The following is a 24,021-nucleotide window of genomic DNA, read 5'->3' on the forward strand; positions in this document are numbered from 1 at the left end:
TGTGAAGATATATGGTGAACTTAGCGAGAGGTTCAATCATTGAGACTATTACTTCTTGTGGATCTGGTTGATCTATAGACGCTGTCCAGCAGGAGTTATTTGCAAGAGTGGAAATGTGAAGCATCGCTGATTATTCCCACCCATTTTACCTCTCTGGAAGCCCATATTCCACACCCTCCCTGGTCAAAATGATACTGTCTTACAAGGGCCTTTATGGCCAACAATGCTTGTTGCCATTTCCATTGAGCCGATGGATGAGAAAAATCCTGTATTTAGTTACGTTTTGTTTCATTTGGTTTATCTGAATAGAGATGTATTCTGGAGCATCATTTTGGACAATTTCTCATTTCTCCATTCAGTCATCTTGGTTTGACATCCAACAAGGTGAGCACTTTTTTTATGCGGAACCAGTGTAATGGCTTTCTCCTGATTCTATGTGCTCTTATAAAGAGGGGGAATCAAGGAACCAGTGATCTATTGCAAGCTGATAGGCTGCAGTGACTGACCCTTCAAGTTAGGACAGCACCTGTTAAATCTATCTATAAACATGACCTAAAGTTAGGAAAAGGAATGCTTACAAGAAATTTTAAAAATGTAGTCATTTAATTATATAGTTTACAAATATAATTTTCAACATGGAACCCTTTTTAAAACATAAGCATTTATGGCGCTAGGGCATGAACTTGTTTTAATTAAAAAATGATCACATCCCTCTTGAAGATGGTGGCTCCATTGATTGCTCCATTGTGGGCCATCTACTCAAAGATGTCTTCCCAATAGGCTGACTCAAAATTGGAGTCTAAACCGGACATTCTCTCAACCAATGGTCTCTGCTCAAAGTTTATGGGCCCCCTTCCTTGTGAAGCAGTCATGTTTTTTTCTATAATTCTCTCCAACCGACCTCATAAAAACATTTTAAAAATTGTTATGTGAGGTGAAAAGAAAACAAGGCTTTTTCTTAAATGTCCTGTGACCCCAAGTGGGGGCTGTAAGGCCCCCGTTGAGAGTGGCTGGGATAAACTATTCACGATTGGGTCCACCCAAACTTCCAACAGAATTAATGGATAGTTTAACTTGGAAGCCGAGGAGTTTTGTTTCTTGGCCAGAGGTACTGCCCTCAGTTTTGATTATAGTAGTTTCTACTTCAAGGCTTGGGACCACAGCAATCAGTGCAGCTCACTGATCCACGAAGTACTACAGATCTCACCTGGTTACTAAAGGGACCAGTTTGTGAACTGATTTGATGTTAGCTTCTCCCAGCATCCCAGGAGTGTCCCGGCCGGAGCTGGCCAGTCCATTTGACTGCTGTTCAATAAGCAGCCCAGTTAATGTAGCAGTTCATCTAATGCTGCTACAGTGCCAGAGACCTGGGCTCGGAACCTGGCGCTGTTTGCATGTTCTTCCTGCGCCTGCGTGGGTTGCTGTAGGTTAATTTGGCGGACAAGGCTCAAGTGCCAGAAGAGCCTGTTACTTGGCTGAATGTTAAAAAATAAATATCAATGGAATACATGGAGAGAGAGTGCAACTACAGATTGTGAAGTACGACACTACTCTCTCACTGATGTGAAACCACATAAAAGCCGTGTTTTTAAAATACTGAAGTAATTCCAATTAGCCATTACTCTCTCCTGATGGAAAAACAGTTACATCGTCTGTCATTTTCTTAATTACCTAGAAATTGCTTCCAAAAGTGTGCACTCCAACAAAGAGCCAAACTACATTTATGGGGAATAAAGACTAGATAAGATACTCCTTGGCTGTGAATGGATGGCATCCATTTTATTCTCTGTGCCTCTGTGAATGATTGACCTGGAGTGCCATGAGCAATGTTCTCTTACCTCAACACTTACATTGCCCCTTGCCCACCCCGATAACCAATGGGTTTTGTTTTAACAGATGTCCGCAAGTTAATTTTGACCAGGTCAGAAAATACATAAGAATAACTTGATATGGTAATCACACCTCCAAAGTATTGCAACAAATGACATCAAAAGCACATCAGATGGATGATAAATTACTGAAATCAAAGCAAGGTAGAAAATGACTTCTGGCATTCATACGGACCTTTAAATTTAATAATCTTGCAGTAAGTGAATTGATTCATGTGTTGTGGTGTGCAAAAACTGGGTGATCATAACCCAGGGATGGCCTGTATTGCTGGAATTTACACATGGCTAGCATTATGCAATTTGACCAGATTAAGCACCAGCTCGGTCAGTGGTTTTCAAACTGCCCCCCTAAACTCACATTCCACTTTAAGTAATCCCTATGGCATAAATGCTCTGTGATTGGTAAGGGATTGCTTAAAGTGTTATGTGGGTGGAAAGAAAAAGGTTTGAAAACCAGTTTCAATTGTATCTAACGGACTCGTTATGTGCACGGTTTCAGAACTCCAAAGGAAATGGGCCAACAAGAATTTTTCTCAAGCAAAATATTTCAGTAAACATTGGGTCTAGAATAATTATTCTCAACCTTCCCTTCCCACTCACATACCACTGTAAGTAATCCCTTACTAATTAGATCACTTATGGCGTAGGGATTACTTGAAGTGCAATGTGAGTTTAGGGGGCAGCTTGAAAACCATCGAGTTAGGTGAATCCTTATCCTCTTCCAAAAGCTATTCTCTAGCGCGTCAAGTGGACACCTTCAGGTTATCGTCATCCTTTTCTGAGAGCATTGATATCAAATGTTATCTCCAAAAGGTCAGCGTTGGGGGTGGTCCTTCTCCACCACTGTGGCTCAGTGCCATTCAAGTTGATACAATGAGCATGAAGTTAAACAAGAAAATCTCCAGATGCTGTGGTCGAGTGCAATGCATTAAAGTGCTGTAAAACAAACTCAGCAGGTCACGCAGAGTCCATAGGAAGTAAAAGGCAGTAAATGTTTCGGGCCTGGACCCTTCGTTAGGAATCTGTAAAAATAGGTAGACACCTGAGTAAAAAGGTGGGGGAGGGGGGCTGAGGAAGGTTGAGGAGCACAGCCTAACAGGTGGAGGGTAGAGGGAAAGAAGCTGATGGGGGAAGAGGGCAGAGGGTAGCTCACTGATAGCAAAGAATAGGGTGGAGATTTGGAGGAAAGGAGACAGAGGGATGGGAAGAGAGAGACCGGGGAAATTTGAGAAGTTGATGTTGATGCTGTCTGGTTGGAGACACAGAATACAAGGCATTGTTCCTCCAATTTGCAGGTAAGGTACAATGAGCGATTAAAAGCTCTATATAAGGGTGAACATGAATGGATTTTTTTTTAATGTTTGCAGTCAGCATAGTTTTGAAATCCATCAGTAACACAAAAAAATGCAGTTTCCAATCATAAAAATATATGAAATATAAAAGCCAGGTTGGTAATGACATTCATTACAGTTCTGTCCTCCTATTTAAATAGTGCCACTAATTCGGGTTGAGTGAGAACAGATCTTTGTAAGTCAGCTGAAAAAATGTAGCGTCTCATTTGCCTAAAACAAATGAGATTGGATTTCAGTTACTGATGGATTGAAGAAGCAAGTTGGATTGGAAAGACTGTTTTCCGTTTGGCTTCTAACAGTTTTAAAGAAAACATCTTTGGAATCAGGCGCTTGTCGATTACACCTTTTGCCATCTGTTGCCTGTCAACGTGAATTAAAAACTTCCATCTGTCTGCCACTCCATTAAAAATTCCTTGAGGCATCAACAGTATGAAAATGAAATGGCACTCCATCTGGTCTTCCTTTGCAGTTCTGAGATAATCTTTGCCTGTTGAGAAGCTTTATTGCCTTGTAGAAATCATCTTTGGTCTTCTCACAAGTTCAAGGCAGCCACCGCTGCAGAATAATTTAGGGGCGAGCTGGAGGTTTGAATTCAACTGCTGCTCGACGCAGAGTTCTTCATTAGTTCATTGCTGTACTTCAGAAAGGGAAGCTGCTAAATACCAGTAACAACAATTTGCCCTTGTAGCTTGCAGATAATAACTTCTGAAGGTGGCTGAACACTTGGGCAGATGGACGATGGGAAGAAGAAAAGCTGAAGCCTGCCAGGAGGAGGGAGTGCAAGGCACAGATCAGACAGGCAGTCTGTGTTCCTTTGTACATGTTTAAATCCAGAATCAATTTTGCTGCTGTCATTGACATCATTTTCAAAAAGTTTAAAAAAATCCCCAAATCAATGGATAAGTCTGTGATTCATCTGTTATTCAAACACAAAGTGAAATGAGACAGATGGTGATGGTACAATCTGTTCTTAATGTATCTACAAACAAGAAGCATTTTCGATGCAATCTTGGTGCTTGGGCTTTGCAAAAATATATATCCCCTCCCTGTAGCTAACATCTGTTCGGGAGAGCGTCGTCTAGCAGAGAATCCCTGTCGGCCTGCCTCAAGGACCCGGCTGTGGAGAGAACGGTGGGTGTCGGAGGTGTAACTATGATATCAGGCACTTGGAGGCGACTCTCTGCTGGACTGTTGCCATCAGTACACTCGCCTTGTAAACACAGTCGGCAACCTGGAGAAGGAGAGAGGGGAAAAATGTGCATCTTCATTAATAACGCTCCTCTCTTAAAAGTACAAATGGACTGACAGCTGGACCAGAATGTGCCACATATTGTGTCCCAATCTTTTCCTGTCTGACAGGAAGAAGTTTGACGAACATCGGGAGTTTTTCCAACATAAACGAGTGCTGGTGAAATTTGTGAGCCGGATTCAGAGATCACCAGAAGGTAGGGAAAGGAGTTGCCTTGAGCATGGGGCAGGTGCTCCAATTCTCAAAGCTGCTGGCTGCCTAGTCCTGGGCTTGTTCCCTCCGTGACTGTCTGGGGTGGCCTCCCACCAATTGGCTGCAGCCCAGCGTAGAGTTGGGCTGGCTCAGTGCCGATGGTCAGCTGCACGCACACAACAGCTCTGAGAGCCGGCATGGCCCTGCCTCCAGGCTCACTGCCACCACCCCCTTCAGCTCAACAGCTCCACCTCATACCATTAATCAGGTAAATTGAATGAGACAATAATTGGCATCCACAAACATTTGTCAACACAGGAAATATGTAAAAAAAAGATTCGTGATACGAAAACCACGCCATACATTTAAAATAATTGAAACTTAAATAATAATCGACATCTTTCTCTCGGGAGCTAATCTCCCCCACTCATTGAAGGAGATCAGCTATGTTTAACCCAGCAGTGGCTTGGGTAAGAGATCTCGGAGTCTGTCAGGTGGGCAGCCCGAATCCAGCCATTCCCCAGACTCCAGCAGCAACAGAGAAGCACAACTGCTGGGCATTGGAAAATAAGAATGGGATCAAGGCAGCAGAGAGGAAGGACCTTGCCTCAGTCAAACATGAAGGAGATTCAGCTTGGGTGGAGCGGAGAAATACGGCGAGAGCAGAAAACATTGTGGGAGCTATCTGCAAATTGCCAAATTAGGAAACGATGGGACATGTGTAAGAAGGGAGACATATAATCGTGGCAGACCACATTAGGATGGGGAAAACCAATTTATTCATGAAAATGTGCAGCACAAAATCATGTGATTAGAATGAGCTTTCTAAACCTAAACCAACAAGAGAACAGACTGAGAAGAGATAAATTGATGATCTTAATTTTAGTGGCCTTAACAAAACCAGTGATGATAATATGAAATAGTTTTATGTTGTGCAAGTGAGCTAGCACAATCTAAATACAGGATCTTAATTCTTATTAATGCAAACTACAAAGCAAGAAACATCAGTAGACTGGAAAATACAGTAAAATAAGATGGAAAAAAGTAGTGGCTCAGAGTTAAAGAATTAACATATAGTTTATAAGGAATATATATTCCTTTGCAGTAGAAAATAAGATTTGTATTACCATGGTTATCAAGAGAAGTTAAGAAAATACATAATATTGCAACAAAAAAAAAGACCAAATGTAATCCCAGCATTTGGTAAAGGAGGAAGAAAGAAGACAGGATGACTAAGGACAGGGGAGATCCAACCTGCATTTATGAAAGAAAATCTGTTGGACAAACTGAATAGATAAGGACGAAGTAGTTAACATGGTGTATTTGGATCTTCAATATGTTTTCAGAAAAATGGATCACTAAACATAGGATTTGGGGAAATACGATGTTGTCAATAGACTGATTTATCTCACAGAGATCAGCGTGGGAGATCTGGTTGCCTACAAACTTCAACAATAATCAATAAAGTTGGGTAGCAGTCAGGTTTATACTGCAGGGAGGTTCAGGGGAGATAAACAGGTGACCTGGAAGGCTAAGGCTGGGGAAGGTGGTTTCTATATATTGAGAAAAATGTGAGCTCATCTTCTTTTGTAAAAAGGAAACCAAAGCATTTTTTCTAAATGGTGAAAAATTGAATTTCACGTTCAGAGGGACTCTGATGTCCTTGAATGCACTGAAACTGAACAAGCTGGTAGATGTATATATTGAACAAACAGGTATGTGTATATATTGAACAAGCTCATATAGACTTGGAGAAAAGTGTGTGCTGCAAAGGTTCAGAGTGTTTCATCATCTGATGGGTTTGTCATATGAGGTGAAATTAAACAGACAGGGCCTGTTACACCTGAATTTAGAAGGCAGAGAGGTGAGCTCATTAAAATATGTGGAAATGTTGTGGAGTTTGGGCTATAGTGTCCAGAGCCAGCATTTGCAGCCTCGAGATAAGAACAAGACAATTCAGAACAGAAGTGAGAAGAAATTTCTTCACCTAGGAGGGGATAAATCCTCAAGATGCTGAACGTATTGAACATAGGTGGATAAACTTTGAGATGTTAATAGTTTGGGCACAGACTAGATGGCGTGAAGGGCCTGCTTCTGTGCTGTAATATTCTATGGTTCTAAGGGAATCTTAGGATGTGGGGTTAGTGCAGAAAAATAAAAGATATTAGGAGCTGAATAGACCACCACCACAACCTCCATTTCAGGCCTTCTTACAGAAGGTATATCTGCTCTTTTAGACCCAATCCTAACCTATTGCTGGAAACTAGAGCCTCTGTTTGTATAAGGGTGAAAAATATGCTTCAATATTTAACTTGCATCCCGAAAGCTTCCATCAAAAGGAAAGCATTGGGAAAAGTTTTGCATCAGAAGGTTGTGAGCGAGATAAGCCTCTGTTAGTCCTAGATAAAAAGAAATGAGCTTTGTATAAGTGGAAGCAGATCGGCAGGTGTTTTTTTTTTTAAGTTGGAGGAATGGGATAATCTTACCGCTGAGGCACGATTGTCCCAGGCCCATCGTTTCATCCTTCGGTGCGGTGCTAAATGATGAGGACTGTCTTAATTCAGGGTTTTCCCGGCTCCTGGTCAAAACTCCGACAATGATTTCCTGTTTTAGAAAGATAATTATCAACATTTGCTATTCATGGAAATATTTGCTGGTTTTAATTAAAATCAGTTCTATTCAGCTAACTAACTACTAGACCTCATCCTTTCAACTTAAACAGGGGACAAACCGCTTCCATATTGTCTTTTGTACGCTTAAATTGGAAAATAAGTTGGATGCTCTTGCACTGTTTTAACCGTACTTTCCCTTACCCTGCAATCTGTCTTTGCAATGCTATTCCCGCACTCTCTGACTTATTAAAGCACATCCTGAACTTTTATTTTATTGTTGCCCTACCTGCAGTATGGGTTGACTTGCAGGGCCAGCATGCAAAACAAAGCTCAGTACAGGTGGCCACAAACAGAACAATCAATCAATCTATCATTAGTTATTAATGGATCAAATATATTTCTCAGATTCGAGTGGAAAGTGTGCTGACCGGCCACCTCACAGCCTGAAATGGGGACACCAAATACCTCCGAGTGGAAAGTCCTGCTAAAGGGAGTGGACACAGCACAGAACATCACAGGCAAATCTCACCCCACTATCGAGAAAATCTATAGAGAACGTTGCCGTTGGAGGGCAGCAGCAATCATTAAGCATCCACGTCACCCAGCACACACTCTGTTCTCACTGCTGCCAACAAGATAGAGGATTCGTTGCCACAAGACTCACACCACCAAGTTCAGGAACAGCTGCTCCCCCTCCACCATCAGACTCCTCAACAACAAACTCAATCAGAGAATCTTACTTTGCAAATTATCAATGACTATTTGTTTTTGTGTTGCACAGTCTGTTTACATTTATTTCATTGCTTACATTTTTCTCTTTGGAATACCTATTTTTTCTTGGGTATAGTTTTTTTGCACTACTGGTAAGTAGAAATACTTCCAGGTCCACAGGAATATGCTCTGGCAAAAAAAATCTGATCTTTGAGATTGTGTTTGAAATGTTTATCAAAATGCAAGAAATTCACGGCAGACAGGAAGATGGTTCACCTTAAAATGTGGGTGATGCAAGAATTCTGTGTGTCAAGTTTTGAACAGCTGCTTCTCTTAAGCATTTTACCCAATCATAGTCCAGTACACAGTTCTCTGTGGGTTTATGAATCAGTTAAAATTAACACATAGAGGATATCCCTAATTGACTCTGAGACGTACTGAGGTGTCTGACAACAGCTGTTTAGCTCCTGTGATTTTTATGTACTTTTTTTTACTGCAGGCTGGTTCATGTAACTTAACAACCAGTAAAGGAGACAAAACCTGCCAAGCCTTACATGTACAAAGAACATCTTAACATTGATGCTTACAAAAGACCTTTCTTCCTCTTCATCTTTTGGATCCACCAAGACTCCTTTGTCTTTTATGCCCATTTTGAAAGTATGCCCTCTGGCAGATGTATTTCTCAAACCTTGAACAGAATTAGGTGCCCGAACAAGATCATCCACCAAACTTTTTGATGCTGCACAGTGAGTTTTGCCCAATCGATGTGCATTCAGAGCAGGAGGAACAAGTTGGCTGCCATTACTGCAAAATGCTAATTGCATAACACATGAAAGAGAGAAAGTTATCAGTCCAATCGTGACCGTGCTGGTGTTGAACTCTAATTCAAACCTCATTATTGCCTCTTACAACATTTAAGGGCTATCTAGATCAGCCATTTTCAATCTTTTGTTGGCCATGGTCCCTTTAGGACTCCGATCCAAGTTTATGGGCCCCCTTCCCTGGAGGCAGTGAAGTTTAGTTGGTTTCAGGTTTCAGATGTATTGTCAGAGTGCATGACATCACATACAACCCTGAGATCCTTTTCCCTGCAGGTGAGGCAGAATTGGTAGTACAAAAAAACCCAATAAAGAACTGTAAACAGTTAATAAATGTAAGCAACTGACTGGGAAATAGAGAGAGAATTTTAAAAAAACCAATAAAATGCACATTTAAGAGATCTGAAATGAATCCCTGAATAAGTTGGCTGTTGAGGAGTCTGATGGTGGAGGGGTAGCAGCTGTTCCTGAACCTGGTGGGGCGAGTCTTGTGGCACCTACACCTCTTTCCTGATTGCAGAAGCGAGAACAGAGCATGTGTTGGGTGGTGTGGATCCTTGTTGATTGCTGCTGCTTTCTGATGGCAGTGTTCCTTGTGGATGTTATTGATGGTAGGAAGGGTTTTGCCTGTGATGTCCTGGGCTGTGTCCACTACCTATTGGAGGGCTTTACCTCAGGGGTATTGGTGTTCCCAGACCAGACCATGATGAAGCCGATCAGCACACTTTCCACCACACCTCTGCAGAAGTTTTCCAGGGTTTCTGATGTCATATCAAACCTCTGCAAACTCCTGAGGAAGTGGAGGTCCTGACGTGCTTTCTTCATGATGCCATTCGTGTGTTGGGTCCAGGAAAGATCTTCTGAGATAGTGACTCCTAAGGACTTAAATTTGCTTACCCTCTCCACCTCTGATCCCCCAATGATCACTGGGTCATCCACCTCTGGCTTTCTCTTCCTGAAATCCACAATCAGGTCCTTAGTTTTGGTGACATTGAGGGTGAGGTTGTTGTTGGTGCACCATTCAGCCAAGTTTTCAATCTCCATCCTGTATGAGACTCATCCCCTTCCTTTATACAACCCATTACTGTGGTATCGTCAGAAAATTTGTAGGTGGTGTTACTGTCGTACTGAGTAGGTCTAAAGTGAGTAGAGCAGGAGGCTATGTATGCAGCCCTGTGGTGCTCCGGTTCTGATGGGAGATTGTGGAGAAGTTCTTACCAATCTTCACTGATTGTGGTTTGGATGTTAGGAAATCCAAGATCCAATTACACAATGGGGTGTTGAGTCCCAGGTTTTGGAGTTTGATCATCAGTTTTGAGGGGATGATGGCATTAAATGCCGAATTGTAGTTGATAAAGAGCATCCTGATGTATGCATCTTTGCAGTCCAAATGTTCCAGGGCTTTGTGTAGAGCCAGTGAGTTGGCTATGATAGACAACCTGGAAAGGATCCATGTCGCCGCTCAGACAGAAGCTGATGTGCTTCAACACCAGCCTTTCAAAACACTTCATCTCTGTTGATGTGAGTGCTACTGGTATCTTCCATACTCCTCTCCTACTGACTACATAAAAAACATTTTGTAATTTCAGTCCCTTTAAGGTGCTGTGGCTGCCAGAGTGGTCGTATGGCTCCCATTGGGGATTTCTGATCTAGATGTGCACTTGAGTCTCCAAGGCATGGAAGGATGTTGATGGGAACCTAATCGACATAGTGGGCCAATATATTTCTATGCGAAAGTACTCTATGATCCTGTTTCCATTGGTCTCTTCAAATAATGGTCCCATTTTATTATCATATGGGAACCGAAATTAATGAGGGAAACCCCTTGTTGAAACATTTGATTAATAACTGGAATAAGATAAACACTGAAATTGAAATGGGGGTGACGTGGGAGGGGAGCGTATTATCTAAAATGCCTCTGACTTAAAATAGACTTATTCCATTTACAGTAGGTAATCAATTTTTAAATATTTTGTCTCATAAAGGAACTAGATATATAGGAGATTATTATGAAGGAGGGCATTTAATGTCATTCTAGCAATTCAAAATAAGTGCAGGACACAAAATAATACACTTTTCTGTCATTATCAACTAAGAGCATATTTAAGAGAGAAATTGGGTTCAATAATGTCATTACCAAAATGTAGTGACATGGAGATGTTGATACATAATAGACACATAAAGAAATTTATTTCCGCCATGTACACTTTATTGCAAAAGGGAACTCCTAACCAGGGGATCCATAGATTGAGACAGGAGGCGGATTTAAATATTAATACTGATGAACGAAACTGGTTGGAGCTATGTCGAGATAGTATGGCAAACACAATAAGTGTTAGGTATGGATTAGTTCAATATAATTTTCTACATCAATTATATCTCACGGTGCAGAAATTAAATGGATTGAAGTCAGATTTATCAGATCATTATTTTATACGTGGCCAGATCGGTACTTTCATACATTCTACTTGGTCCTGCCCTAAATTTGATAAACTTGGTAACTTTTTTAGAACAGGTTACAGGAATTAAATTTCCACAAAATCTAATGTTATTTTTACTAGGTATTATGGTAGGGATGAGACCGAAATTGAAAAGAACTATACACCACAAAGAATTTGTAAAGATTGCATTGTACAGGAGTAATATGGAAACCAGACTCTCATCTGGGTATGGGCTGATGGGGCGCAGAAATGCATTGCGGTGTTCCCCTTGAGAAGATGACTTATAATCTGAAAAATAAATATGAAGCAGTTTTGAAAATTTGGTGCCCCTATTTACAAATTGCAGGTATAAATTCATATTTTCCCTAAACTTCAAGAACCTTGTTAACCTCCTTGGAAGAATTAAAAATGTAAATGGTTAGAAACGTGATGTGGGTGGCGTCTTCTTGGCAATCAGGTCTGTTTTAGCCTTTCCTTTCTTGCTCCTTTCTTGTTTTCACCTATTTCTTTCTTTTCACGGGGATTTGGTGGTTTATATCAAAATGTACAATGGATCTGCTATTAATATTTAATTATTGTATTTTGTTATGATTATATGTATGGATAAAACTTTAAAAAATATATATTTGGATTCAGCATTGCAATTGCCCCAGCAACAAGGAGAGCACCGTAAAGCATCTTTCACACGAGCAACATTTTCTATTTCACATGAATGAAGATATTAAGACAGGAAGCCAGAAACTTGGCTAGAGGTGCAGGCTTTATGCCACATCTTTACCAGGGAATGGACAGGGAGGGCCTTGTAAATAAATGGCTGCTTAGGTTGATGATTAAAATTGGCACATACTTGAGTGTTCTGACCTTGCTGGCAGCTGCTTGGTATCGATTTCTTGACTGTGCACAAAGAATCTGCGTTAGATTAGATCTGGTGCAGCGAGATCTCCAATTATTTCAATGGCCTTTGCCGCCCCATTCCCCATAGCTCTACAAGTTGGATCTATCCATGCCCATCCAATTGCTTTTTGAAAGAAAGCCCAAATTACTTGTTTCCATTAATCTCACAGGCAGTAAATTGTATTAGAATCATCGGGACATAGAGCACGGATCAGGCCCTTCAGATCAATTTATCCATGACATTCTGGGCTAGTCCCATTTTGCCTGCATTTAGTTCATATCCTTCTAAACCCAAAAGTAAGTCACAAAGTTCTGTGGAGACCGTAGTTGGAATAAAAAGCACACAAAATGCTGGAGAATCTCAGCAAAGGTGCTACACACCCTCCATCTCCTCACTGACTTCAGATTCCCTGAACCAGACCTCCTCATCTTCACGATAAATGTCTAATCTCTTTATACCTCTATCCCCCACACAGAAGGTCTAAAAGCACTTTGCTTCTTCCTGGACCAAAGACCTGACCAATCACCCTCTACCACCACCCTCCTCTGCCTGGCAGGAATTGTCTTCACTCTAAATAACTTCTCCTTTAACTCATCCCACTTCCTCCAAGTTAAAGGAGTAGCTATGGATTCCCGGATGGGTCCTAGATATTCCTGTCTGTTTGTGGGCTTTGTGGAGCATTCTATGCTGCAAGCCTACACAGACAAGACCCCCCTCCCTCCAATTCTTCCTCCGGTATATCGACGACGACATCAGGGCTGTCTCATGCACACACAATGAGCTTGTCAACGTCGTCCACTTCGCGGACAACTTCCACCCTGACCTAAAACTCACCTGGTCCATCCCTGATAAAAGTCTCCTCTTCCTGTATCTGCCTCCATCTGGGAGACAAGCTTTCCACTGACATATAATATAAACCCTCCATCTCCCACAACTACCTGGACTACACTTCCTCACACCCTGTCTCCTGCAAGGATTCCATCCCCTTCTCTCAATTTCCTGGTCTCTGTACCTAAGATAAGATCTTTCAGTCCAGAACTTCTGAAATGTCTGCCTTCTTCCACAAATGTGGCTTCCCTTTCACTACCATCAATTTAGCCCTCACCCACATCTCCTCCATTTCCCACTCATCTGTCCTGGCCCCCTCTGCCCCAACACAAGCACTGAATACTCCTCATCCTCACCTGCCACCCCACCAGCCTCCACATCCAACACATAATCCACCGGAATTTCTGGCACTTAGTACATGATCCCACCACCAGAACCATTTTTCCTTCTCTTCCTCTCTCTGCCTTCTGCAGAGACCACTCCCTCCATGATTCCCTCATGCATTCATCCCTCCCCTCCCATCGCATCCCCCAGCACCTTCCCCTGTACCCGCAGGAGGTGCAACATTTGCGCCCACACCTCCTTCCTCACCACGGTCCGGGGCCCCAGACAGGCCTTTCAAGTGAAGTAATACTTAACTTGTACATCCAGAGTACTCTGGTTCTCCCTTTATGGGCTTCTCTACATCGGAGGGACTGGTTGCAGACTGGGCAATCATTTTGCTCAGCATCTCCTCTCTGTTTGCAACCACGGCAACTTCCCAGTTGCCAACCACTTCAATTCTGGGTTACACTCCCACACCCACATGGCCTTATGTATTATCCCACCCCAACCACTCGCAGATTGGAGGAATAACACCTTATATTCCATCTATGCACTCTCCAGCCACATGGCATGAACATTGACTTTACTGCCTTCCACTTTTCTTTCCCCTCCTCCCTTTTCCCATCTTTCCAGTTCTCCTCCCCACCCACTCATCCCTCCACTCCCTCGTAGCTGCTGTCCCCTCCCTCCTTTCTCCACCTATCATCTCCTGCCTCTGTCACCCCCCCCCCCCCCCAACTCTTGTTCAGACACTTGCCAGCATTTTCTCACACTTTGTTGAAAGGCTCAAGCCCAAAACAAAATGCCGGTGATGCATCTTTACGTAAAGGACACGGTTTGACCTGCTGAGCTTCTCCAGTATTTTGCGTGATTTTTATATCTATCCAAATGTCTTTTGAATGTCACAATTATGCCTACTTCCACAGTTTTCTCTGACAGCTCGTTCCAGATACTGACTGTTACCTCAAAGAAAAAATTGTCCCTCAGGACTCTCTTAAACCTATCCCCTCTCATCTTAAAGTCTAAAACTTTTTACTTCCATCTGCCATGACCATTTGACCTTCTTATTTAATTCTCATCTGCTAATGACCTTAGGTTCCCCAAGGAGTTTGTATATTCTCCGTGTCTGCTTGGGTTTCCCCTGGGGGCTCCAGTTTCCTCCCACATTCAAAATGTACCAGGGGTTTAAATTAATAGGGTATAAATTAGGTGACACTGATTCATGGGGAAAAAGGCCTGCAATTGTGCTTTATGTCTAAATTTAAATTTAAAAATCTCATTGCTGTAGAAAACCACAATTTCTTTAGTTGAACCTTGAGAGGATGACCTCATACCTGGAACCATTGAAATTTGTCTCGCTTTTTAAAAAAAAAGTAAAAATGATTTTTTTTTGGTTTGTGAAAAGAGGGATGGTTGTTGAAGAAGAGAATTGCAAAGAATAAGAAGTTTCCATTCACAAGGGGTGGAACACGGACAAGAACAAGATCTCTCTATTGTACAAAAGCTTTAAATAGCTTCAACTCTGGAATGATTGAACCAAGGCATGAGGGATGTTTAAACAGGAATACTGTTGACAGGACTGAAGGTTGCAATCCAATGTTTTCAGGAAAAATACTTGGGATGAGAAATTGGTTCCATTGCTGTGCTAGCCAAATGCAATAATAAATTCAATGTCCTTGTGACCTAATAAGGTAAAATATACTTGTACAGCAATTTTACAATCCGACTAGTCTAAACAGACATAAGTCATGACCAAGTTGCACATTTAAACAACATGGAGCAAGTTTACTAATCTGGGTAGCAATCTACTTTGATTCATTGACATCAAAGGTGGAGGTTGCTGGAATTTTTATTTAAACAGAGCTGGTTTGCCTCGCTAGTGGTCTCGACATGTAATTTCACTGGCTGCTGCAGTACTGATTTATACAAGGCCAGTACTACTTCGCCCTGGTTTGATCCAGTTTGATGGTCTTTGGGAGAACTTGTGGTTGATCAGAGTCCATTTAGTAAAAGCCAGGACCACTTCTATTTACCACTTTCTGATGGACATACATTTCAGTAAAGGTTGGATTCTGAACTCCATAATGGTGTGAAGACCTGTCAGCACTCCCTCACCTCTATTCACAGATGAAGAATAGGGCTTTTGAACAATGCAAGGTTCAACATTTGTGTATATGAATGAATAAACTAAACAAATCATTCATGAGTCAATAGTCTGAAAAGAAGAGATTGTAAGGGGAAAATTAAAGGAAGAAATTGATTTTTAATTCTGTTAAAGTTCATAACCTTAGCTTGGCTATGCATTTTTAAAGACTTTCTCAATTAGCTAACCATAATTGAAGCAGGATTGTTCAACTCCAGGCAACATTCACTTGGATGTCAATTATAATAAACAATCCATTCATTCTGAGAGACAGAATCAGCTTCCTCTGTCTGCACACACAAACCAGACTTTTCTATTTGTACAAAGAAAGAGCATTTAACATGCTAAAAGCTGCTTTCATGTTTCAAACGGCTGTTCTTTGTTAATTATCAGCTATACACATAAGTGACATTGAACACTTACATCTATGGGAAAAGACTTTGAGGTGGAAATCTTTCTACAATATCTATACCAACTTTACTAGATAATAACAAACCACTGTGGTCCGTTCCCCTTGGAGGTACAGAACACCACTTACAATGACATCACTTGCTGTTGCCTTAACGCATTTTTTTTCCGTTGTCGACATTATTTTGGCTCACTATCACAAGGGGACTCTCACACGTCGCCTGTTGTAGAAGTCTTCAGGAAACTCAAACTGTGCACTTCCCTTTTTCCTGTGCCTTTTCTATGTTGACATCCACACAGCATACTTTAATGGGTATCTTGCCCATGACTAGCTATGACCATGGCTAGTTACCGGCAATGCCATAAAAAAATGACAATAAGTATTTTGTATCTTCACGAACTTTGCAACAAATCTTTGGCTAATAAGTTTATGTACTCATTTATAATAGAAAACATAACAATGAAATTACTTTCACAGAAGAATATACCACAAACAGAGACAGATTAGAATTGGACTGAGGCAAGTTTCCACAGATGGTTTGCATTGTAAATGTAAGCAAAAAGATTTATATTGTTAATACACAAGTATGGTTTAAATATGGGAAAGGTATTCACCGGTCCAGTGGTCTTCCAACCCCTTACCCTGAATACTATAGCTGTATATGGCAAGGAGTCCAAACCAAAGCCTGCGCAAAAAAAGTCTTTAATTTGTGCAGAGTTTGTATGTTAGATCCATTTCTGCCCAGCATTAAATGTGATGCAGATTCACCTGTGAAACAAGCTCTGGAATTTCACTTTAATTTTCTGATTAAAAGTTGCCTGTAGTTAATTATTTCTTTGAGCAATCTTCACCTCAGAGTTTCTGAGTCATTACTTATTTTGTAGTAGATTGTGAAAGAGCCCAATAACTTAGCAATCTGTCACTACATGCCATCAGCAGCTGTGTTCTGGAATAAAGGTTATGGCTGCATAAAACATACAAGAAGATGGGACTGAAATTAGCTCAGAAAAGCACCATTTCCCACCCCCAGTTTATAAATGGTAATATAATGGTGTCACTAGGTGATACTGGTCCTATTGATTCAGTCAATACCATCACTAGAAATAACACAAGATGAGGCAATATGAACGTGCATACATCCACAAAAGCAAAATACTGCCCAGGCTGAAATTTGAACCATAGAACACTGCAGCTCAGCAACAGACCCTTCAGCCCATCTATTCCATTCCAAACAGTTATTTCACTTTGTCCCATTGACCTGCATCCAGACTAAAATCCTACATACCCCATCCCATCCATGTCCCTGTCAAAACTTATACTGTATATCAAAATTACCCCTTCATCTGGCAGCTGGCTCCACTTCCTCACTATTACCTGAGTAAAGAAGTTCAAGTCAAGTTTATTGTCGTCTAATTGTGCAAGTACAACCTGACAAAACAATGTTCCCTGCTCCTTGGTGCAAAACATGCAGACACAACCAGGCAAACAATACATATGCAGGACGTATTTAATCTTAATAAATAGATAAATATTGTTTTGTACATCTGAGAGAATCAGATGGTTAGTGTGAGCTTTTCCTTTGGTCGTTCAGCATTCTCATTGCTTGTGGGAAGAAGTTGTCCCGCTAATGTTTCCTTTCAACATTTCCCTTTCACTCTTAACCCTCTTTTGTCTCACTTAACCTCTACTTGCATTTACTCTGTCTATAACCCTCATAATTTTATATACCACGATCAAATCTTCCCTCGTACTTCAATACTCCAGGGGATAAAACCCTAAATTTCCCCTGTAACTCATTTCCTCAAGTCCTGGCAACATCCTTGTAAAAATAAGAAATTAGAACACAAAGCCCTTGAAATGTTCAGCAGGTCAGACAGTATCTCCGAAAGAGTTAATGTTTCAGGTCAATGATAAAATGGAAATGCTACACTCTAATTGCAGAGGTAAATCAACAAAAGTACAACCCCATCAGGCAGGAGATACAAGAGCAGCAGAGCCAAATCCACCAGGCTGAGAAAGAGTTTCTTTACACAAGCAGTGAGACTGTTGAAGGATTGACAAACTGCTCATACAAATCCTCCGAGATGCCACTACTTAGTAAATAATATATAGTTCTATATATGTATATTTGTCCTGCATATGTATGGTTTGTCTCTATGTGTGTTATGTATGTTTGCTTGCTTTTGTACCGAAGACTGGAGAAAGCTGTATTTTTTTTGGGGGGGGGGGGGGTTGTCCTTATACAATTGGATGCTAATAAACTTGAACTTGAAATTATAGCTTTTGTACACACAGGTTTTTCCAGGTTTTATTTAGTTCTATTTATGACAGTATTACTTAACAATTATATCGCACAGATGGTTTGAATAGCAGGTGGTTCGTGGATGATAGGGCATAGATTCAAGGTGATACTGAAAAACATGTGAAGATAAACTATTTTTATGCAGTGAACAGTTATGATCTTAACTTTGCTTCCTTAACAGAATGAGCATAAAAATCGGTGGGAATGAAAGCAATCAAGATTTTCACAATGAAACTAGATAAGCATTTCTTGAAAAATAATTTGTAGGGCTATTGGAAAATCGCTTATGATCGGCAATGAAGGCCTGATTCTACAGGGAGCCAACATGGATTCCTTGGGCCTTATAGCCTCCTTTTGAACTAGTAAGATTGTATTTTATGTTAATTTGCACTCGATTACAGATGAGCCAACTGCACTGATTTACTTCTACAACACAACCATATTCTTGGAAAGGATGCTGGAATGAAAATAAAATGCAACGCTGGAGAAACACACCAGGACAAACAGCATCCTTTATATAGCAAAGATAAGGAAACATACATAAGGGGTGACACGGTTGGCGTAGCGGCTAGCACAACTCGATTTACAGCCCCAGTGATCAGGTCCGGGGTTCGATTCCTGCACCGTCTGTAAAGAGTTTGGATGTTCTCCCTGTATCGGTGCGAGTTTTCCCACGGGGGCTCTGGTTTCCTCCCACCATTCAAAACGTATGGGGATGTAGGATAATTGAGTGTAAATTGGGTGGCATGGGCTTGTGGATCAAAATAACCTGTTACTGTGGTGCATGTCTAAATCTTTCTTAAAAATTAGTTTAACTGACGGTTCGGGTTTGAGCCATTCATCAAGGTATTCTTTCATGTTTTATTTCTGATGCTGCAGACTTCCATCTGGACGCTGGAAGAAACTGACAGTGGTATTGGAACAGAACATGTTCAATTAAAGTTAATATTTCAGAAAGTCAGACCATACCTGTCAGAACTAATGAAAGGTCATCAAAATAAAACATTAGCTCAATTTCTCTCTCCACATATGCCATCCAACTTGTTGAGCATTTTCTGTGTGTATTATTACTTAATTCTGACATGTGACTCTGAACAATAAATGAATTATTTATAGGCTTATCCCCTTAAAAATTTAACTCCATGATCTACGCATGTTATTTAATGAAATACCTTTGGTGCAGTATTCTGAATTTAGTGGCCCATTCCAAGAAGCCTACTTGGAACGTATTTTCTGAGCTGATCAGAATGATTAATGAGAATGAAACATTTTCCTTTTTAAAAAACAATTAGTTTTCCATCAAAATCTCACAGGTCAGGGGCAGCAATGAGCTTTACCCTGACTTAATGGGCTGTAACCTTAAACCAAATAAGGTGACTGTTCGAAGGTAGCATTCCCAAAGTCCCTGTCATCCTTGTAGGTGTTCTGAAGCCTTGTGGAAAGAAAATTAAAATGAGTTGAATGACCAAACAATAAAATGGTGTTTGTTTGACTGTGAAACTGTATCCAACACTAAAAGTTTTCACAACCTTTTTTTCCAACACTAAGTTTTAGTTATTTCTATTTGGTAAGTTTGTACCTACTAACTGTATTTACAACTATGAGCTCAACCATTCAGTTCAAGTTTTTTTTTGGATTTAAATTGAATTGCCTCATATGCCAGGGAACTGTGAGAAAGTTTATTTTGAAAGCAATCCAGCTAATCAACCCTTGCATCTTTCTTCTTTCTTTTCTTCTTTGGCTTGGCTTCGCGGATGAAAATTTATGGAGGGGTAATGTCCACATCAGCTGCAGGCTCGTTTGTGGCTGACAAGTTCGATGCGGGACAGGCAGACACGGTTGCAGCGGTTGCAAGGGAAAATTGGTGGGTTGGGTGTTGGGTTTTTCCTCCTTTGTCTTTTGTCAGTGAGGTGGGCTCTGCTGTCTTCTTCAAAGGAGGTTGCTGCCCGCCGAACTGTGAGGCGCCAAGATGCACGGTTTGAGGCGATATCAGCCCACTGGCGATGGTCAATGTGGTAGGCACCAAGAGCTTTCTTTAGGCAGTCCTTGTACCTCTTCTTTGGTGCACCTCTGTCTCGGTGGCCAGTGGAGAGCTCGCCATATAACACGATCTTGGGAAGGCGATGGTCCTCCATTCTGGAGACGTGACCTACCCAGCGCAGTTGGATCTTCAGCAGCATGGATTCGATGCTGTCGGCCTCTGCCATCTCGAGTACTTCAATGTTGGAGATGAAGTCGCTCCAATGAATGTTGAGGATGGAGCGGAGACAACGCTGGTGGAAGCGTTCTAGGAGCCGTAGGTGATGCCAGTAAAGGACTCATGATTCGGAGCCGAACAGGAGTGTGGGTATGACAACGGCTCTCAGTAAAACACAATACAGAGTGCAGAATTATAGTCACTGAGAGAGATCAATTAGAACACAGCAAAGCCAACATTATTTAACTAGTGTGAGATTCAATTGAAATTGTAGGCACTTCATGTATTCAGAAGTGAATTATTTAGATTTATTTTATAGTCATTCAGGGTTGAAGAAATAATTGAAGCCCCAGAATTTTTCTCCATCTTTAATTTATCTTAAATTGAGGAGGTGGATGGGAGGCAACCACATTAGTCTGGAGCCTGGAGTTACACCAGAGGTCAGACCAGGCAAGTACGGTCTGAAAAATGTGAGTGATCCAGGTGGGTTTTTAAATGACAATTCACAAGCATGATTGTCCCCACATAATTAACATTCTTATTCAACTGCCATGGTGAGATGGAACTCCTGTCTGTTACATGCAGACACCAGGTTTCCCAAGAGATAGTTCACTTTGGGAAAAGTAATACATTACTTAATTTTAACAATTTTGTTTGGAAGAATGATAACAGAAATCATGTATAATTAAAATCCTGTTCTAAACAGGATTGTTACAGGGCATAAGCTGGATAATAATCACACTTTCTTTCCACCTACCTTCTATCAACCTCATTGGAGAAAATGTCTGTGCAAGGATGATACCAATAAGTGTTAGGGTCTTATTGTTAGCTTAAGTAACCCTGGGCCAATGAGAGAAAACAATATTTAGATCCATCTCTTTAATTCTGGCTATAAGATGTGACAAGTGGTCTGAGAACACTGGGTGGCAGTGAGACGAGGCACTGCTCTGATGCTTGTCAGGGCTGACACTTGCTGTCTAGTTTCAGAGACAAATAAAAGCAATTTGTATAACTACATCTCAGCAAGAGATCAGAAGGATGGGGGAAGAAATAAAAAAAATTCTGGTAAACAATGCTTTACCAACTTCCAAGCAAGGAAGAATGAGGTCCCCAGTTAGATTTGAAGAATGGTTTTATCTGTGTGGCTGAACCTTGGCAAGGAGTAAGCTGCATACGCTTCAAAAATATATGCCGAAGGTGCCTTCAGCTTTATTGCCTGTAAAACGTTCACACCATGCATGAAGCAGTTAGATTGCATTCCAATTCATAGAAAGTATTGGGTAATTAAATTATTTATTTAAAAGCAAAATAAATTTTAGTTGGTTAAATCCCAACAAGTATATGAAATATTTATATTTGTATAACACGTTCAATTTATGAAATACCCCTTGATGTTGCTCATATTGGAATGTTATGTATTCCCTTTCCATTCCCCTGCTCCATCTCTTAATTTCTCAGCATCTTGACAGCTTGTCCTTCACACTGAAACTTTTCTCCAATTCTTCACCTGCAAGTTAACCTCTTGCTCTGTATTACTTTCCCAGGCCCCTCGCCCATTTAACACCCACTCCTTTCCTGTAAAGATCGTTGGCATGTTATAGAAAAGCCCCAAAATAAAGGCAAGGTGTCTTCACACTTTTCTTCATTGCCCTGATCCTGACTTGGGTCACATCCAGTTCATCCATCAGCTCTTTGCTTGCTAACCCACATTGACACCCAGACCTTGACTAAAAAGGATCCATCTTTTTAAAGCTTTCATTAGTCCCTCTCTTTCTCCACTTAGGCAACTCTTGCCGTGTCATCTGCAGTGTAAACGTAGAAGTTCAGGAACCTCCTTCTTCCAACCCATCCTCTCTATCTGTGCCGCACCTACATACAGTACATTTTTTGACCCAGGTTTTGGCATCGCTAATGTGTCTCGCTGCCAAATTTAAACAGTAGTCCTGTCAAACGCTTTTGACACTAGTTTTATAAATGCCAGTCATTGTTTTTATTTTAGCAGAAAAGGCTTGATCAACAGGGTTAAGTTGAGGTTTCAGAAAATTTGCCTGAAAGTGTATTACGACATGCAAATTTGTGGAAGTAAGTATTTTGCAAAGTGCTACACACACTCTGGTTCATAACGACCAGAGTTGGGGCTTAGGGTAGTAGTAGAATTTATATCGTACATCATTACTCTCAGCTCACATCACGACTTATTAAGCACCTTTGGGTTCTGCACAGCCAACCTTACAAAATCCTCAACTCCACCCCAGCATCTGTAGACCTTCTTGTTTAACCCCAAAGTCCTACTGACAATTGGATGTAGCTGGAGTGATGTCCTGTGCTCTGTGGCTTGCCAGTAGGTCTGAGCAAGGGGGAACTGAGCCCTCACTGTTCTCGGGTCACTGCATGTAGCAATACATGGCACACATTTTCACTTCAACCACCCTCCTCCACACCAGTCTCAACCCACAAGTTCCATTTGAGAAAGGCTGTCTCTCTCTCTCTCACACACTCCCCCACCCATTCCACACACACATACCCATTCCACACACACACCCATTCCACACACACACACCCATTCCACACACACACACCCATTCCACACACACATACCCATTCCACACACACACTGCCCCATTCCACACCGACACACCCATTCCACACCCACACCCCCACCCATTCCACACCCACACCCCCATTCCACACACACCCACACCCCCATTCCACACACACACTGCCCCATTTCACACCCACACCCCCATTCCACACCCCCACCTCTTCCACACACATCCCCATTCCACACACACACTGCCCCATTTCACACCCACACCCCCATTCCACACCCCCACCCCCATTCCACACCCCCACCTCTTCCACACACACCCCCATTCCACACACACACCCATTCCACACACACCCCCATTCCACACACACCCCCATTCCACACACACCCCCATTCCACACACACCCCCATTCCACACACACCCCCATTCCACACACACCCCCATTCCACGCACACACTGCCCCATTCCACATCCACACACACCCTCTTTAATAGACTTATTTATAAAGGAAGAATTCAAAACTGCAAATGTGCTGTCAGCCAAGACCCAGAGTGGGACTAGGGTGCAGGACAGAACTTCCATTCGTTTTCAATGCCCGCCTGACAAGTATTAAAGCGGCGGGCCGATGCTTTTGGGGTTGAAACAAGTTTCGTTTTGGTCTTCAGAAAAAACCGTGGCAATTTTGTAAGTGGAGGCAGGGAGCGTTGGATCAGACACTTTATTCAGGGCTCGCTCACTCCCGCAACAGCCAAGAGCCCACATTAAACTGAATGGGTCGCTTAGGGTGGAGGGAGCCGGCCCGGGGTGGGGGGGGGGGGGGGGGGGGGGGGGGCTGCCGGAGCCCCTCTTCTACTTTACCTCTGCATGGGTGCGCGGTCTCCAAGTGCTCGCTCTCCCCGTGCCAGGGCACCTTCTTCCCGGCCGGTCCAACGATCGTCCCCGGCTGCTCCCCGCATCAGAACTCGCTTCTCCTTCGTGAGGAATAAATCACAAGTCATGCACATGGGCTGTATGATTTGCTGAACGTTGCCATGCAGCTTCTGGTTATGTTTACCCGGGTTCTGATGAAGGTGCGGTTGCCTGCAGCCGTCTCCTCCCCTCTCTCCAAGT

General features: G+C 41.9%; 1 long non-coding RNA gene across 2 annotated transcripts; it reads right to left on the minus strand.

Moving 5' to 3' along the window:
- Positions 1-584: 584 nt before the first annotated feature.
- Positions 585-24,021, minus strand: LOC138744038 (uncharacterized). 2 transcript variants are annotated; one of them, XR_011345221.1, is made up of 4 exons: positions 23,966-24,021; positions 23,770-23,882; positions 7,169-7,286; positions 585-4,472 (listed from the first exon to the last, which is right to left on the minus strand). It is a non-coding gene; the product is annotated as an uncharacterized lncRNA (long non-coding RNA). The 2 variants fall into 2 exon arrangements; XR_011345220.1 differs by having other exon boundaries at positions 23,770-24,014.

Source organism: Narcine bancroftii, chromosome 10 (assembly GCF_036971445.1).
Source record: "Narcine bancroftii isolate sNarBan1 chromosome 10, sNarBan1.hap1, whole genome shotgun sequence".
Taxonomy (NCBI): domain Eukaryota; kingdom Metazoa; phylum Chordata; class Chondrichthyes; order Torpediniformes; family Narcinidae; genus Narcine; species Narcine bancroftii.